The 18,868-nt window shown below is 44.4% G+C and overlaps 1 long non-coding RNA gene and 1 pseudogene across 9 annotated transcripts in view; both read right to left on the reverse strand.

Annotated features, from left to right (window-relative positions):
- LOC147424035 (uncharacterized) overlaps positions 1 to 13,788 on the reverse strand; it is a 60,973-nt gene extending 47,185 nt beyond the window's left edge. For all 9 annotated transcript variants that reach the window (XR_015186560.1, XR_015186561.1, XR_015186559.1 and 6 more), the window contains exon 1: positions 13,448 to 13,788. This is a non-coding gene — a long non-coding RNA (uncharacterized LOC147424035). The remainder of the gene's footprint in view (positions 1 to 13,447) is intronic.
- On the reverse strand, positions 985 to 13,410 carry LOC147424037 (uncharacterized; annotated as a pseudogene).
- Positions 13,789 to 18,868: the final 5,080 nt, after the last annotated feature.

The following is an 18,868-nucleotide window of genomic DNA, read 5'->3' on the forward strand; positions in this document are numbered from 1 at the left end:
ATCGCCAATCAATTGACGACGCTCCATCTCTCGCTGCTCCGCTTGAGTAGGCCTAGGCGGGCCATACTCCGTGCCGGAATCTTCGTTGTGATCCCTGCCCGCATCTCCAGATGCAGAGGGAGTCAACTGATCATTGCCTGAAGCCATAGGTGTGGCGGAAAAAAAAATTGGGGATCGAATTTCCCGTAGAAGAGAAATCAGCCGTGCTCTGATACCACTGTAACAGACCTGGACACTCCAAGTCAAGAATCAACCGCGACAGCACCAAATAACCACTTCAAAACAATTCACAGATCACAATAGATTTGCACTGGCCCGGCGGAGTTCCGTGCCTAGAGATATTGGCCCCAAAGACTGGCGCCCCTTTCGGTATTTCTTTTTATATTAATCAAATCAAAGTACAACAAGAGAGTGGCTAGGGTTTCACTCTCAAACTCTGCGTCCAGATGCTCTGAGAAGTGAAGCCCTCACCACTTATTTAAAGGTTACAAGGGATGCCCAAAAGCAAAGCCCCAAAAGCTTCAAAATCAAAAGCTCTGAAAGCCAAAAGCATCTGCTCTTTCTCTCTCTCTTAGAGTCCCAAAGAAAAGCAAGACTTTTTCTCTCTCTCTTTCTCTTGTACATACTGGTAGGCTTCAAAATAAAATCATTTCTTTGAAGATGCCAAGGAATCTTGAAGGTGAAGAGAGAGAGAGAGAGAGGAGCAGCCTCAATCCATTCAATTTAAACAAGAGTATTAGCAGGCTTTAAAACTAGTCATTCCAAATCTGAGTAAGAAATGCAATTATCTGCGACAATTTCCCACGAAGCAGATACATGAGATCCAACCTTTTGAAAACCTTATGAAGGAACGCCATAACAAACAACAAGTCATAAAAACTGGTAAGGCATAAATTGAAGTTGATGTGTAATGACACGTAAACAGAGAAGAACAGAGAAGACAATTACACCTCCGATAGATAAGGATAAGCCATCACATTAAATTCATGAACGGAAACGTCCGATTACATTATTCAGTCTTATCACAAGTTCATTCAATTTATTCAATTGCACTTTTAAAGATGAGACCTCTTTGCGTAATGACACTATTTGCTCCTCTAGTTGAGCTACTTGGATATCCGCTACATTTACTTGACAATCTTGAACTACATTTTTTATTGACTCTACAGACTCTTTTATGAAGAACTTAAGGGTGCCATTGTCATGGCCATGGACCTCAGTCCAAATCTGTAGCAGGATTGCCTTTAATCTTTCAACAACATCTTCCTCCACTCCCTCGAACGTGTCCTGCCTGTCATTGGCCTCCACAGCATTCAAATGACCTCCCTCCTCCATTACGATTTGCATAAAAAAGAACGAGCCCAACAAGTTAGAATCTAACGGCAGAGAAATGTGGTTGAACGAAAACAAATTGTCATGAATTATAAACCTTCAAGATGCAACAAGTATTGCCTCTGTGCGATGCACGAGAGGCATAAAATCATCGCCTATCTGTTTGCCCTCGTCGTCATCATCACCGTCATCAATGATAACAACATTGGCTTTTGGATCGTCCACGTTGGTCTCTTTAAATGCGGTCATATTGGTAAGCTCCTTGCTATTCAAAGACAGTGACAAGTACCTAAAGCAATGAACGCATGGAAAAGAAAGCAGAATACTATGATGCTAACCTTTCTATAGCCTCCCATCGGGACCTAAACCAATCGGCTCTTGGTTGTGCATTGGCATACAAGTCATCGGCCACAAAAATGCTCACTATGTCCTAGTAAGTCACGGTTGAGGGAAAAGCCATGCAGCGCCACATCGCTCTTATCTTTTTCAGGTACATTCCTCGGCCTTGGTAAGGAATGATCCACGACGATGAAGGGTAGTATTTTCCAGTACGCACCATAATGTGCAAGGTGGACAAGAAATCGTTCCCTAGAGGGTGCCGCATTTTGAACTTCCAATACATTGCAGCACGGTCGAAAATATTGTTCGAAGTTAGGCATACCCTGTTCTTCAGGTCGTCTACACCGTAAAGGGAATACAACTCTACACCCTTGTTGATATCATCAACTTAGACATTGTGAGTCAGCTTCTGGAAGTGCGGCTCACCTTTGTCCTTCATGCAGTAGCCTACCATCCCCTGGAAGGTATGCATATTTTTCTGCTTTAGAGCTCTGCATAGGATGTTAGCACCTGCTGGACATTCCTTGTCCCAACCCAAGTACGACTTCAGCTTCTTGTTGATGGCAATAAGAGACAACGACAGCATACGAACCACCATTTGAAAATGCAAATGGAAAACACTGCCTCCTCTTTCCACTGCGCACATCCCCGCTAATGTCTCCTACAAGAATTCGTCAACGCGTGGAAGAAGACATGTATCTATGTCCTCCCCTCTCACGGAGATTGTCACACTCGCTTCCATTAACTTTTTCGGCCTCTTCGACTCGTTTGAGGACCTCTCCTCTGCGGTCATTCGAGGACGTCCCCTCCTCTTAACGGGGACGCCTTCTTCACCCGCGCTACTGGCCGCAGCTCTTGCACTATTTTTCAACGAAGCCATTGTAATTGCGTGCTCTCTCTAAATAAAGCAAAAAAAGAACATAAAGCTGCTATTGTAAAAATCAATTTGTCTCTCTCTCTCACTAACACACACACACACACACACAAAGTTACCATCTCCAATCTCCCCGGATAAACACAGCTGCTGCTGTTGAAATCAATTTCTCTCTCTCTCTCTCTCTCTCTCTCTCTCTCTCTCTCTCTCTCTCTCTCTCTCTCTCTCTCTCTCTCTCTCTCTCTCTCTCTCACACACACACACACACACACACAGTCTGCACACAGGGCGAAAGGGGTGAAATTAAACCCTTCAATTTGTCTCTCTCTCTCTCACTAACACACACACACACACACACACAAAGTTACCATCTCCAATCTCCCCGGATAAACAGAGCTGCTGCTGTTGAAATCAATTTCTCTCTCTCTCTCTCTCTCTCTCTCTCTCTCTCTCTCTCTCTCTCTCTCTCTCTCTCTCTCTCTCTCTCTCTCTCTCTCTCTCACACACACACACACACACACAGTTACACAAACAGTTTTCGGTACCTGCAGCTGTAAAAATTGATTTCTCCCTCTCTCTCTCTCACTAACACACACACACACTCTGCAGACAGGGCGAAAACTCTTTTGAGACCACCCTGTGAGAGAGAGAGAGAGAGCACCTGGCGATGGGACTCTGTCAGCCTTGCCTTCGACCTGCAGACCTACGACCTATATAATGCACTGAAGCTACCAGTCGCTACAAATCTCCCATGCAATTACAGGCGGTCATCGATTTTGTTTTCCTGCGCCAAATCTCCGATGCAATTACTGGCGGTCACCAATTTTGTTTTGCTGCGCCCTTCCATGCAATGACTAGCAGTCATCGCTTTCGATTTGCTGCGCTGCCTGGGATCAGTTTTGATTTCAGCTAATCAACGATTTTCTTAAACTCGTGGGCACATACTCTTGCTATTTGCGTAGAAAAAGCAAGAAAAGCTGCCAGCGCAAATTCCGCCGGAAAACGCGGAAATCCGTACTGCTGCTGCCACGTGGCACCCCCGGCAGAATTAGGGTTTGCTGAATTAGGGTTTCAGCCTGAAATTAGGGTTTCCTGCAAATTAGGGTTTTTGGCAGATTTTAGGGTTTGCAGGAATTTTAGGGTTTCAGCCAGAAATTAGGGTTTCTGCTGTCCGCCACGTCATCACTTTGTGACAATTAAGCTCGAGAATTGCTCTAGCAGTACCGTTAACGGCCAAGATTTGTAATCGAATTCCACTTTGGTTAACCATTAGTAGCAGCTTAAGGCATTCAAGGTGTCAATTTTAAGTAATTCAAGGGTCATTTGAGCTTTTTGCTTTGTGTCGCACGTCTTGTCTCTCTTGTTTCCCACAGCGAGCAGCCTGGTGCTGACCCGGCTCACCTTGCGAACCCGTTATCCCCGACAACAAGTACATCAAATACGATGTGCAAGTCTTCGACTGTGACGGGTTTTAGGGTTAGAGTTTTTGCGTCGAGGCCATCTGACCTATGCGTCTGTTGGCCAATCACAGATTCAGGTGGTCCATGATTCACAAATTACATTGAGCCTAAGGACTACAATGTCGCTAACAGGATCACTCTTGCAGAAGAAATGAAGCACGGCAAAGGTAAGCCTAGGGAGAACAAGTTGTCTTTGAGTACCCTGCAGAACCCTCAGAACCAACAAAACAGTGAGAACAATGGTAAGAACCACAACACCTCTTCTTCTCAATCTTCCACTACACCTAGAGCATAAAACTCTTCACCTAACAATGATAATAAAGGAAAGGCTAAAGCTCAGGAAACCCTTAAGTTGACACCTGATGAAAAATCTGCTCAAGGAATAGTAGGAGGTTGATTGAGTCTTGAAGAACGAACCGAGTATGGAAATGAAGGAAGATGTTTTAATTGTCACACTAAAGGTCACATGAAGAGAAATTGTCCTAAGAAAGAACCCACCGAACCCACATCTTTTGTTGGTGGCGTAACTGAGCCAAGTAGTGCCTCCCAAGTTTCTAATGATCTCGATGCGTCTCTCATGAAGTGTTATGGCCATGTTAATGGTCAACGCATTTTGATCTTGTTTGATTCTAGCAATATGCATGATATGATTAGTGATTCTCTTGTGAAGAGTGCACGTTTAGAAGCTATTCCAGCGAGTTTCTGGATTTTCTCCTAGCATATACTATTCTAATGTAACAATTTCTGTTCAACAAGCATGTTTTCGTCGTCGCAAGTTTGTTGTTTCTCCTCTCTCTGGATGGCGGTAAGTGGTTTCATGAGTTTGATTCTCAAGTTAGTTGGGAAGAGAATACACTCACTATTTCTCGTGAGGGTGCATCTTCCGTGGACATTTACGGTCATAAGAGCATCCCGATCGTGTCACTAATCTGTCACTCTAATATTTTGAAAGAGGATAAAACGCGCAGTCCAGTAGCATCTCTCAATACACAGTCAAATAGTTCAGAAAGGAATCAATCATTGCATGATAAGGAACCTCTCTTTATCATTCATTCTCTCAAGCATGAGAAGCATTTTTTGTATGATCAAGATTTTAGTATCAGTAGTAATCATCAAGCCCTCAAGTGGCTCTAGCCCATGCCTAGTGCATTTTAGAGCGACCGTCAAGCTAGATAGGTCCAGTCTCTTAAGCAATTTGGTGGTTTGATTGACTATGTTCCTAGTAAAGCTTACCCAGTTGCAAATGCGTCTAGTTGTGAAGGACAGATCTTGGCTTTTGAGTCATAGTCTACGGTACCCATTCAAAACGTATCTCTTGGTAGCATGAACAATCAGTATGCAGCCTTTTGAGTCTCTCATTTGTGGAGATCTCTTGTATTTTCATCATTACCTTTGTGTGTTACCTTCTTATAGGAATGCGATATTGCACGATGAACATGATTCACTCACGGATGGGCACAGAAGCATGAAGATCACTTTAGAAAAGGTAGGAAGCGTGTTTCACCATTGTAGATCGTGTCAGCATGCTCATTCCTTGGCAGGACACAATAATAGCGCAAGCATAAGCACGTTTGTTTATCAAGCATTGGTATTCCCTTTTTGGTTTGCCAGAGTCAATTGTTTAAAGGAGAGAGAGAGAGAGAGAGAGAGAGAGAGAGAGAGAAGAGAAGAATGACACCAGATGGGGTTCCAACCAACCCTCTCAAAGGCACCCCACACCATTGCCTATGTGGTATTTTCTTTTGATTGCGTAAATGGAATGTACACAAATGCAATACCTCGATGCAAACTCTACTGACTCAATGGGGAATGTCGCCGCGGTAACTCTTCGAAATGAAGCACCTCTAGAGCTATTTGATGCACCTTTGGATCCGTCTCAATGTGGGATTGGTGATGGCCACCAAGGCGTAGATCTGGGGCCGGTTTGCTCTCCCGATGTGAGGTGACAGGTTTTAGGGTTAGGGTTTCTAGGTCACAAACGCATCTGATCCATGCGTTCATTTGGCCACTCACAGACTCCATCCCTAGAAAGGTGGTCCATACCAGTCTCTTGGTCAAAGTCTAAATCCTCTGTGTCGTTAACATTTCTCTCTTTTGGCAACCCTTGTAAATTTATAAGTGCCCCATGGTCCATTCTTTGAGGGCATCTGGATGTCATGCTTCGAAGAGCTGGACCCTCGGATTTGTACTTTGGCAAATCAATAATAAAGAAATACCGAAAGGGGCACCAATCTTTGGGGCCAGTGCGACTGGGGATGGAACTTTGCCACTCCGTGTTTCCTCGCGTGGATTCTCTCTCTCTCTCTCTCTCTCTCTCTCTCTCTCTCTCTCTCTCTCTCTCTCTCTCTCTCTCTCTCTCTCTCTCTCTCTCTCTCTCTCTCTCTCTCTCTCTCTCTCTCTCAAATTTTTTTGAAGTACTAAAAATGTTACCGAGTGTGTAGATTGCGGCTCTATCTGTCTTTCCGTCCAATCACTTATCGGAAGTGACTACAGTGTATCGAAGATCAATCTGCTTCATTTCCCTCTGCAATCAGAAGCACAATCTAGTCAACATGGACTGAGAACAGGCGGACCACAGGACTCCCTTCTTTCAGAGGTTTGCATCTGCAACTAGTCCGGGCAAGTATTGATGGAAGCAAGACTTACTGAGAAAGTTTGTTGCATAGTTTCCATTTGGGCTTTTAGAAGGGCAAGCATCTGCGTCTACTAACCATCTTCTTCCTGGGACGTCGACATGGAGATCTCGACCTCATTGATGGGAGGTGTCTCCTTTGGAGCAGGCGACAAAGGTGTGTAATCCAGGATAAGGAGCTCGCTATGAACACACGACCAATATATTCCGGCTTGGAATTGGTATATACTTCATCTCGAGAATTGGTTCAGAATCTGTTCCGGGTTCTGTGTCCGTCGGTGGAGTGTCGGGAATAATAATAACCTCGAGGAAGGGGGTTCTCTGGCAAACTCTCTTCCGGAACTTCATCTATGTATGAGAGATACGAATAGGCGCCTCTAGGTGTGATCGTCTGCCATGGTTGTGGGTCAGAATGCGCACAGGAGAGAGGCAAGGAGCCAATGCTAGATGGGGAAAGGGGACAGCGTGAGAATTCTGCAAACGCTAGCCTTGCGACATCTGTTGTTTTTTTTTTTGAATGTCGCTGGCTGGTTTAATCGAACAGGTACATTCAAATGGCCCTTTTAAATAATGGGAGTGGCCGGCCAGGTTGGGCGCCTTTAATGAGTTTAATAAATACCTTGTACCAAAGGGTGCCCATTGAACTATGTAGTTGGGCGGCCGGCCAAACCACTACAGGTTGGCCACTTGAAAAATGAATCGCTGGCTAATAAGTGGGTTAAAAAAAATGATACGCTGCTGCTGAAGATTTATTGCGTAGAACGGTTTTGACGAAGGGCTGCCAGCGTAGGCTGCATCGCTTGGTGTGCCAGGTGGAAAGGCACGCTAGGGGAAGGGGCATAAGCCAGGGTCGGGTACCTCAAGGGGGTGCGACCCTTCATCTGCAAGAGGTGCAACGCTTAACTGGATACGCTGCTGGCTGCAACTGTGCAGTAGTGCACTGCTGACTGATTGGCCGTATTGTGCTGATTGAGAAGGGCACACTGGCTGCCAATTACACCACGCTGGCTGCTAGGCATAGGGGTGTGGAAAACCGCCAAGACGCCAATTGAAGGAGGGTGGGTACCGGGTGAAGAGGTACGAGGTGGTGTATCTTCACATCAAAGGGTGCGAATCAGTTCCAAAAGGACACATCCCAATGAAGAGGTTCACGAATCGGACTCCAACGCATACTCTGGGGGTATGCCATGCTTCCTGTGCCATGGGGTGTGTGGGAAAGGGTGCCGCGAAGGGGCACACCCTATGTGCAACCCTTGAGGGGGAAGGGTGCCTTCTCGGTGTACAAGATTTTCCGGGTACGCCGCACACACCCGTCTCTCATCCTTATATGTGTAGAGTATAGAAGTGAACAAAAAAATTCAAGTTACCTCATGCTCGTTTGTGTGTGTGTACCACCTTTCTTTTGCTTCCATGCAACTCCGGGAAGGGGATAGAGTGTAGCAACGAGGGTGAGAGGCTCACAACCTTCGGGTCTCAGAAAAAATTTTACTCTGATACCACTGTAATTATTCTAGGTACTAATCCTTAATTAAATACTAAAAGTTTTACTCATGATTAAGACTTAAGAAACTTGAACTCAGAAACAAGACTCGGAAGACTCTGTGTTTGATTGTTTGAAAGTGTGGTACAAGGGCTCCTTATATAGGAGACGAACAGACACAAATGAAAGACACGTCTCCCAGTGAAGAGACATGACTTTAAACGTAAAGGCACATCCTTTCGGCAAAAAGCTGCAACCATTGGGCGAAGAGTCGCACCCATAGAGCGAAGGGGTGTGACCAGTCGTCGAAGGAGTGTGGCTTTTGGCGAAGAGGCACGTCTCTCGGGCGAAGCGGTGTGACCATCCAAGCATAGGGGTCCTCCTTGGCATGGCACTTCGGGTATCTACAACTAGGAGTAGATGTAATACTGTTAACATAGTCACAATCGTGACAATTGTGATATAGGATGGCAAGCCTACACTTTAGCTGGCCACAGAGATCGTCCCTCAGGAGGGGAGCAGTATGACAGAGAGAGGTGTTGGGAGCTCATCTGCGGCCTGACACTCTGATTCATTTGGAGAGCCCGTTGCTTTTGCATCTTCGAGGCTCGCCTTGTCCCACCAGCGGAGACCGTCCGTGACTTCTAGCTAGAGCTGGTCCACACACTCAGGGGCATGTTCGAGCGTCTCCAGGGTAGTTCTGACCGCATGAGGGAGCACATGGAGGCTTTTCTGAGATTGTGGCGGCCTGGACCCTTCTTCACCATGGTTTAGGGCGCACCTCGATGGCAGTACCAACCACTAGTGTGGTTGTTCCAACTTCCCCCCACCTACCTCCTAATTTAGCCACCCTTGTTCTGTTTTTTCATTGGGAGAGTCTCCCCATTTGCTGATATAGCCCTCTATTTGTAGCCAATTGGGCAGGTTTGTTAACAAATGAAAGGATCTTTTTTGGAGAAAAAAAAACAGGCCGACCACACCGTTCAAGAAGGGAACCTTCCAGTCCCTCCACACAACGGCAACCAAACAAGACACACGCTCAGTATGTGGTTCAATAGTTGGTGTACCTAGCTAACCAACAAAAGAGGAACCCGACACATAATCGAATTGATTTAGAAACCTTGCACAACTACTCGGGCTCTCTAAATCCCCCTGTGGCCTCAATTATCCCACAGCAGGCCTCCCAAATCTATTCTTCTGTACCACATGTATTAACCATAACTTGCACAAAAAGTGTTGAAATTGAATTTTGAAAGTTGCTGAGAGTTGCTTGAAGATTAAGAGTCTTTGGGATAAAATTCACTTCATTTTTCCACAAAAGACATCATACACGTATGATGTCTTAAGTTCTAAATTAGAGGCCAAAACATACATATGAGCTTACATAAGTGTTTGCCATCACAAAACATGTCTTGAGACATCATATGCGTATGATGTCTCAAGTTCCAAATTAGAGTCGCCAGGACAGAATCATTTTTTCCTCAAGAAGTGAGGCTCGGTTGGTTTTGGTGAAGACACAAAGTACAGGAACGTGGGATTACACTATAGCCGAATAAGGGAAAGGCATCATGGAAAAGGGTTTCTCTTCGCAAGACAGGCAGGCGATACCTACGGTGTTCAAGGTTGGCGAGAGTTCACGGCCACCCTTGTCTGTACCTCTTGCTGATGTGAATGCTCCACCAGTGCAGGGCTTTATGACTGGGCAACTTGAAGATGATGCATTCACGACTCGGTTGGTTGCCACTGTGAATGTTTTCACTCGACTGATGCAGAACCCAAGGTTTATGAAGCACCACCAATGCCACAGCAGACAAGGCAACTCACATAGCCAGTAGAGCCCGCTGAGGCTCAAGCCTAGGTCCTTCATGCATCCCAGCAGGATAGGGAGCACTCGCACATTGCGGAGTCTGTTGGGGCTCCAAAACAGGTTCCTTCCGTCCATGAACAAGTGGTTAGGACGCCATTTCCACAGGTTTTGCCAATTCAGCCCGCCACCTTTCAGAGTCCACATGTTGCATTAAATGGACCAAGAACCAGTTTCTAGGCAATGCATCAGGTTTTTCCACCACCCGCGGTACATCTTGGGTATTTCAGGGGTGGATCTATGTTCCAAAGTATGGCTGGTTATGCGCCTGGAAACCAACAATATATGCCAGGAACAGTATTTGGGGGTATACAAGGCATGATGTCGAACCCCATGTATGGTAATATCGTCATGCAGCAAGGCTTTCAGAGCAATCAGAGCCAGTTTGGGTGCCACAAGTCAATTTTGGCATAGCTAGTTTTTCCAACCAGCAGCCATACATGGCACCAATGACGCAAAATGTCAGTGGCCAAGAAATGTTGATGATCCCTATTACAATGCCCAGGTTGCAGGCAATTCCCTATGACAATTTGGGGGCACTGGAAAAGCCAAAAGCCTACAACGAAGGTGGTGCAACTGTAAAGTTTGACACTTTCAGTGGCTTTCAGGATAAGGCAAAGGCTCTTACTTTCCTCTAGCAGTTTGATACAGCTTATGCAGAGCAGAATTTTACAGATGACTCTAAGGTCAGGAAAGCTGCAACTTTCTTGAAAGGCAATGCGCTTACATGGTGGACGACACTGTAGATGCAAGGATATCCATTCCTTTTTTCGGATACTCACGTTTGAAACACGGAACGGGGACTGAAAATGGATATCACTATGCCGTCTAGTGGCAGTGGTATCAGAGCTTCAGGCGTGTGCTTTTCTGAAAGCATACCGGTCCTTTACAGAGCAGACAGAGCAAGACAGCACTTCTAGATTTTACACGAATTTGCTATACAAAAAAATCTTCGTGTAGCTGCCCCGGACTTACTAGCCACTCTGACCCTTCCTTCATCGCGCATCGAGCGTGCTCGTCATCGTCGCTCTGTCTTAAAGGGCATAAGCCATAAAGAACCCAAGGCCACTTGCAAAAGAGCATATGGCGCTTCCACATTGATCGAATTTTCTTTTCCCGCACGGTAGAATTCTCTAAAACTCACTTCAACGGTTGAGAATTTGGATATGCAACAGAAGGCAAAGTTTATCCTCTCAACGAGCTCTACGCATTGACGCAAGCAAGTTTTTATTTCAAGAAATTTGATTTAGGATTTTTGAAGAAAATTTCAGCATGTGCGAAATCAAGTTTTTGGACAGCTCTTGTTAATCCTGTGCAGATAACAAGTGCTAGGAGCCAAGAATATGTGGTTGAAAGCAATTGGGAGCATGGAGTTGGACATCCACTCCAAGAAGAACCATTTATTTGAATTTTTTTCTCTTGTTATTTCTATGCTGATAACAGGGAAGGAGCATAGAGCTGGACATGCACTTTGTGCAACGAGAAGAGCCGTCTGTTTGAAACGGATTGTATCTGTTTGAACTTGTCTTGGTGCCGATTTGAATCATTTGGTGTTTTTTCAATCTTTGTGGAAAACTTTAGAATACTCATGGCTCATGCTTTCCTAGGAGGAGTATTTAAGAGGAAATTGTGATTGAAAAGTTTTGTTATACTCATGGCCCGGGCTTTCCCGAGAGGAGTACTGAAGAAAATTGATGCTTGATAATGCCTGCACATATTATCAAGACTTCTGATCTGATAAGAAAATTGAATGTCTGTCACAAAGACGTGGCAGTTTTGCTCGGAGACACGAGCAAACAGCAGTACGGACTTGTGATTCGCGCTAGCAGATGACGTGACAATTCTGTACGGACGGTACGGACGTTGACATGGCAGATTGTACGGATTTTTGCTTCACGCCGACAATGCTGATATGCACGACTATACAGATTTCCATCATTTGCGCTGGCTGCTTTTTGCCAGTTTTTGAGGATTAGTTGCTTTTGGGACAGTTTGCTTTTGGGTTTAACTGCTTTTGGGGCTCTGCTTTTGGCAACCCTTTGTAAGAATAATAAAACCCTAAGGGCCTCGCTCTTCAAGGCATCTGGACGCGGAGTCTGAGAGCAAAGGACCCTTCAGGAGTTGTACTTTGCTCAAAGATTGATATAAAAGAAATACCGAGAGGGGTGCCAGGTTTTGGGGGCAATACCTCTGGGCACAGAACTACGCCGGGCCGTGTCAACCAAATCGAACTGTGATTTTAAAGTTGTGACGTATTTTAAGTGATTCTCTCTCTCGTGTTGCGACAAAATCTAGACTTGGGGTGCCCAAGTTTGTTACAATGGTATCAGAGCATAAGGCATGTGCTTTTCCCAAAGCATACACAGCCTCACTCTTGGAAATTGTTATTTGAAGTATCTTCGGGTCCCGACCCCGGACTTATTAGTGACTCCCTGTCACAAACTGGTGACGTGACAGGCCCCCGGGCATAAACACTCACACACACCCTACAGCAGATATGCCACATGGCAGCAAAACAGGCCCCTGGGAAATGCGTCAACAGGCTAACGTGGCACCGTACGGACGGCCGCAAAATGTGCTGACATGCTGACGTAGCGGCGTACGGAATTCCGTGATTTACGCTGACAATACGGATTTTTTGCAAATTGCACTGCCAGCTTTTGGGAACTAATGCTTTTGAGTTGAGATGCTTTTGGGAGCCATTGCTTTTGAGTTTAACTTTTGGGGCTCTGCTTTTGGGCATCCCTTGTAAAAATAAATAAGTCCTTTGGGACTCACTTCTGAGAGCATCTGAAAGCAGAGTCTGAGAGTGAGTAACCATGCAGATCATCAGACTTTTGTTTCCCCACCTATTGCACAGAGTAGTCCACTTCTTGAATCTCGGCACTATCTACATCAACGTTGAATGCGACGACCTTGCTATCTATACATTGCAATGAATCTTCGCCTCCAGCTGTCTCATATGCGACGGCTTTTTTTGCAATCCTAATACAGGGTCCTCCATCACTCTTAGAAATCCGACCTAAAAAGTCATTTGGTATCTTTCACAATCTGGCATCACTATTCTTCATTGCCAGATCATCGGACTTTTGTTCCCCCACGTATTGCGCAGAGTAATCCACTTCTTGAATCATCTCGGCACTATCTACATCAACGTTGAATGCGACGACGTTGCTATCTATACATTGCAATGAATCTTTGCCTACAGCTGTCTCATATGCGACTGCAATTTTTGCAAGCCTAATATTCAACCTTTTCATAATTGCCACCTTCTTTCTACTTAATCCGCTTTTGTGCGAGGCATGTCGCATTCTTCGTTACCTGCAATGTCCCTCTTCCCATCAAGCCCATCCAACCAGACATTAGCCATGCACTTACCTCTGGATCCTCCCAGCAACCAATCTCCAACAGCACCATTATTATTACTGTTATGCAGATACAATTAACTAAGCGAGGAGGTGATAACCTGATATAGCGTGCCAGATCTTGTATGAGAGGATGAAGAGGTTGATTCCAGAGCTGATTATACTGACTCGCAGAACGGGACCATAAAACTTCTATTGCTTGTAAGTTGTACACGACGAGCGCAAGCTGCAGCGCGTACAAGTAGAATGCAATGGGCATTAACGATTTATTGGCCTTCGATTCATGGATCCACAGTCCACTGCCTCCACAGATTATGGGACAGCTCTATAGTTTAGAGCCCCGTCCTACCAAGGACTTGCAGAAAGGCCTTTGATTTGAAGGATCCACAAGGCTAGTTCTATATGCGCTGCGAATGTTGCACCTATTTTCGCTCACCGTTTAGTCATTTAGCTCTTATTTAGGGTGGCTTTATGCATTGTTCTAATTTGAGTACAAACTATTGTGCATAGCCAAGCTTGGAACATTATTCTTGCATGATTCATCTTTAGGTTTTGGAGCATGAAGAGGTGACTTGTCCCCTTTTCTATGAAAAAACCATTCTTGCTTTTCAGAGCTTATATTTCACTAGAAATTTTGAAAGCAACTGATGGGCAAAAGAAGAGCAGGAGTCGTAAGCCAATTGCCTTCCCAACAAACACCACTATTGGGAACAGCAAGGTCGTGGTTGACGATGGCGAGGACTTGAACAAAGACGAGGAGGCGAAGAACGAAGAAAAAAAAGTTTCTTTCCCTCACACCTTGAGAGTGAAGGATTGGAAATATTATCCTACGAAGCCTCAAGAGCAAGCAACGACTGCATTGGACACGCCCTCAACCATAAAGGATATGCTGATAGAGGGTCTGTTGGGGTAGGAGAAGAAACAAAAGGAGAACGCCTACAAAACAAGAAAGTCACAGAGAGAGGGAGAGGGCAATCCAACAAAAGACGCCAAGAGAGTAGCAGATTTGAGACACATGAGATGCGCGCGCACACACACACACACACACACACACACACACACACACACACACACACAGAGTGCCCCAAACCGCTGGCTAGGCACTAGTGATACAAAACTAGATGATATAAAAGTTAGATCCCCCTCCCTAAATAAGGACCAAACCAAGTTGCCCAACCTTTCGAACAAATGTCTCGACCAATAACATTAGAGCCAAGACTAGGAAAAAATATGAACCAGCGTGTAGGTGGAAAACCAGTGACACAAGTCAAGCCCTATACTTGGGGCTACCAAGAGGCACATTATATGACACTACCAGCATTACAAGGTGGGCAAAACAATGGTAGAAACACGTTGACAAGGTTGCCACGTCCATATGAACCTTACGTACCAAACAAGGTTCCATACGTACGAAACGGGTTTCAAATATCTTTTGAAATGTAAGAAACGCGGTATATAAAAAACTCAAAAATATAACCATATTTAATTGATCCAACGAAATTTCCTATAAACATAGCTCAAAACAATCAACCTAATAGACTTAATTAAGCAGAAAAAGTTACAATGAACATGTCGCATGATGCATCTCATTGGAAACTGATACCAATCTAGTAAAATTTCAAGGTTCAAGCAAACACAGGTTCACAACTTGAGCATGCCACAAACTACAACCAATTTGAAATAATAGCCTCATACCACATAGAAAAAAAGACATATAATTTATCCGGCCAATGAGCATTCAATGCTCAAAATAAGAACAATTTGACTCTCCAAACCGTACAAAACGATCGGGCACATATTTCCACGATAAAAATCCCTTTCAAGTAAAGTAAGGTTGAGATATAAAAAACATGTTTCATATGAAAGAAACGTTTTGAAAGGTTTCGAAAGTTTTATATGGGATGAAACGTGTTTCTATGCAACATGACGCCAAAAATGAGAAAACTACTACACATACGCCGGGCAAAGCCACACCTCACTCCTTATTATCAGCCCCTAGGAGATACTAGGGCACGGCAATTCCACTAGGACCAAAGAAAGAGGTGGCAAACTCTAACAATATCATCAGATTTGTTTTAAGACACTAGCCCTACGTCTCACATTCACCAGCTAGGACCAAAGAAAGAGGTGGCAAACTCTAACAATATCATCAGATTTGTTTTAAGACACTAGCCCTACGTCTCACATTCACTAGCTAAATCACATAGGGAGCTGGACTACATAGGCCAATGCACAATGTCATACAAGAACTAGAGAATGTTTTCTTGCCTCTTATGGAGGAATTTGCCTCTCTAGCCACAGTGGTAGACTTCAGGGACATTCTTGCATAGTCTCAGATACATGCATTGGTACTATAAAAATGCAGCACATGAGAAAGAGAGTAATAATAAAATATAATTGCATGTTGGTCAAAAATTCCCTTGGACTCTCCACGTTGTAGATCTATCCTAGCCGCTAGATAAGAATAAGAAACACTTTTATGCTCTTCACCTCCTTAAAACCGGCACAGCCTACAAGGAAAGAACCATGAAAATGCATATGAGTATGGACAATGGAAACACATTTAATATGCAGCTAGAAACCTTATCTAATTATGTTATCCAACATAGAAGGCAAGCACTTACCAGAAGCCCTTCAGGCGAAGAATGGGATGAGCCAGTTATGAGCGAACGCCGTTGGCAAGTAAACACAAAGCCACAACTGAGTAAACGCCACCCCGCAGACGTCATGGGAAGATGATGATGAATCGCACCAGCTGAACGAAAGAATATCAATTATTCTTCTCTACATAGGAGCACAACGTCTAAGCTACACAACAACAGCAACTAGTTGTAGCCTAGAACGCCTCTCATGTGAGCCATTAACACTATATCATGCACGGGCAAGAAGAGAAGTGTTACCATATACATGTGGTAATGATGTGTGTGACCACACTAGGACCGCCGGGGCATTTTTTCCCTCTTTAGGAGGTTTTTGAAGGAGTACGAGCGGAAGTGCGACGCGAGAGAGAGTGCGAGAAGAAGAGCACGACGATATGGTGAACTCGCTCTACTGTAATGTGTAGAGCATAGTGAGTTCTTATTAGGTTTTTACAAAAGAATATGTGTACATACCTGGCGGCCCGCCCACTTACCTGGGCGACCACATTGGGCTTTATACCCCAACAACCTCCCACTTAAAGTCCAATGTGGTACTTTAACTGTGAGAGAAGCTACTATACAAGCTAATATACAAGAGATGTAGAGAAGTGATGTACTACCCTGCAAAGCTCTCTGAGGGAAGTCCTTTTGTAAGTAGATCAGCAGAATTTTCAGTGGTGTGAACTTTGACAAATTGAAGTTGCTTATCCTCGAGCATTTCCCTGATGAAATGATACTTCACATCCACATGCTTTGTCTTTGAGTGATAAACTGGATTGCGAGCCAATTGTATAGCACTTTGACTATCACAATATAACACAGGCATCTCTTCTTTGATTCCCAAATCTGTTACTAGTCGATTAAGCCAAATTGATTCTTTGCATGCCTCTGATGTTGCAACATATTCAGCCTCTGTAGTAGACTGAGTAACACAATCTTGTAATCTAGAACGCCATGATACTGCTCCACCAACCAATGTAAAGACATACCCTGACGTAGACCTTCAGTTGTCTAAGTCACCTGCATAATCTGAGTCTGTAAAACCCTTTACACTTAGCTCCTGACTCCCATAGCATATACGCATACTCTTTGTAGCTTTCAAGTATCTCAATATTCCTTTCACTGCCTCCCAATGTTTCTTGCTTGGGTTTGACATGTATCGACTTACTACTCCCACTGCAAATGCAATGTCTGGGCGAGTAGCAATCATTGCATACATCAAACTACCCACTGCAGACGCATATGGAATCTTATCCATTTCAGCTTGTTCTTCCTCAAACACAGGACAATCTTGTTTGCTAAGTTTCACATATGGTGGCAATGGAACACTCAGTGCCTTTCCCTTCTCCATTGAAACGTTGCAAAACCTTGTCAATATACTCTGTTTGAGATAACCAAATCAACTTCTTTGATCTGTCTCTCTCAACGCGCATACCAAGTATATGACTTGCCTCACCCATGTCTTTCATGTCAAACGATTTTGCCATCTTTGACTTCAAAGCTAAAATTTCTTCCAAGTGCTTGCCAGCAATCAACATGTCATCCACATACAAAATAAGGATCAACCAACTACCATCCTTAGCCTTCTTTGTATATAGACAGTGATCGAACTCACTACGTTTGTAGCCTTGAGAAAGCATAAACTTGTGGAATTTATGGTACCATGCCCTCGGTGATTGTTTTAAGCCATAAAGACTCTTTAACAACTGGCATACCCAATCTTCCTTGCCTTTCTCAACAAACCCTTCTGGCTGCTGCATGTAAATTTCCACATCTAAATCACCATGCAACAACGATGTCTTGACATCCATTTGGTGCAACACCAAATCTAATATGGCAACCAATGCAAGAAAGCATCTCAATGTAGTCATCTTGACCACCGGAGAGAAGACTTCATCAAAGTCAATGCCTTGTTCTTGCTTAAAGCCCTTGGCAACAAGCCTTGCTTTATACTTTGGCTGACTATCATGAGCGGTGATCTTATACCTGTAAACCCATTTACAAGGTAGAGCCTTTTTGCCCTGTGGTAATTTAACTAGCTTCCATGTCTTGTTTTTCTGCAGAGCTGTCATCTCTGACTGCATGGCCAATTGCCAATTCCCGGAGTCCTTCATTTGCACTACTTCCTTGTAACATGAAGGCTCATTGCAATCAGTCAACATGACATAGTTCACAGATGGAACAAACCTATCAGGAGGTCGCGTGACACGTCCAGATCTACGCATAATAGGTGGCTCAGGCTCAGCCACAACCTGTGGTTCCACTCTATCCTGTCCTTGCTCCTCTTGAACCCTGACATTTTGTCTTGCACGTGCAGGTCCATCTTCTTGGAAGACAACTCTTCTAATCTCCTCAACCCTCTCTGGTTTAGAATGATATTTGGATTCATTAAAGTGAACATCATTGCTGCGCACAACCTTTCTGGATTCAGGATCCCAAAGTCTGTACCCCATCTCACCAGAATTACCATAGCCTAGAAAGATGCACTTTCTACTCTTTGGCTCAAGTTTGTTCCTAAATTCCTTTGGAACGTGAGTATATGCCTCACAGCCAAAGACTCTGAGATGCTTGTATGAGGGCATTTTGCCTGACCATACCATCTCTGGCACTGAATCCTTCTGCAAAACCTTGCTAGGAGATCTATTTACAAGATGAACAGCTGTTGATACAGCTTCAGCCCAAAACCCATTTGGCAGCTGTGCATTAGACAACATACTTCTGACCTTCTCTTGTATGGTCCTATTCATCCTCTCAGCAACACCATTTTGAGGAGGATTGTAAGGAGCAGTAAGTTCACGTTTTATACCTTTTGACTCACAAAAGTCCTGAAAGGCCTTTGAAACGTACTCTCCACCATTGTCAGTGCGTAAGCATTTAAGCTTC

Source organism: Adiantum capillus-veneris, chromosome 26, assembly GCF_014529385.1.
Source record: "Adiantum capillus-veneris isolate H3 chromosome 26, ASM1452938v2, whole genome shotgun sequence".
Classification (NCBI taxonomy): Eukaryota; Viridiplantae; Streptophyta; class Polypodiopsida; order Polypodiales; family Pteridaceae; genus Adiantum; species Adiantum capillus-veneris.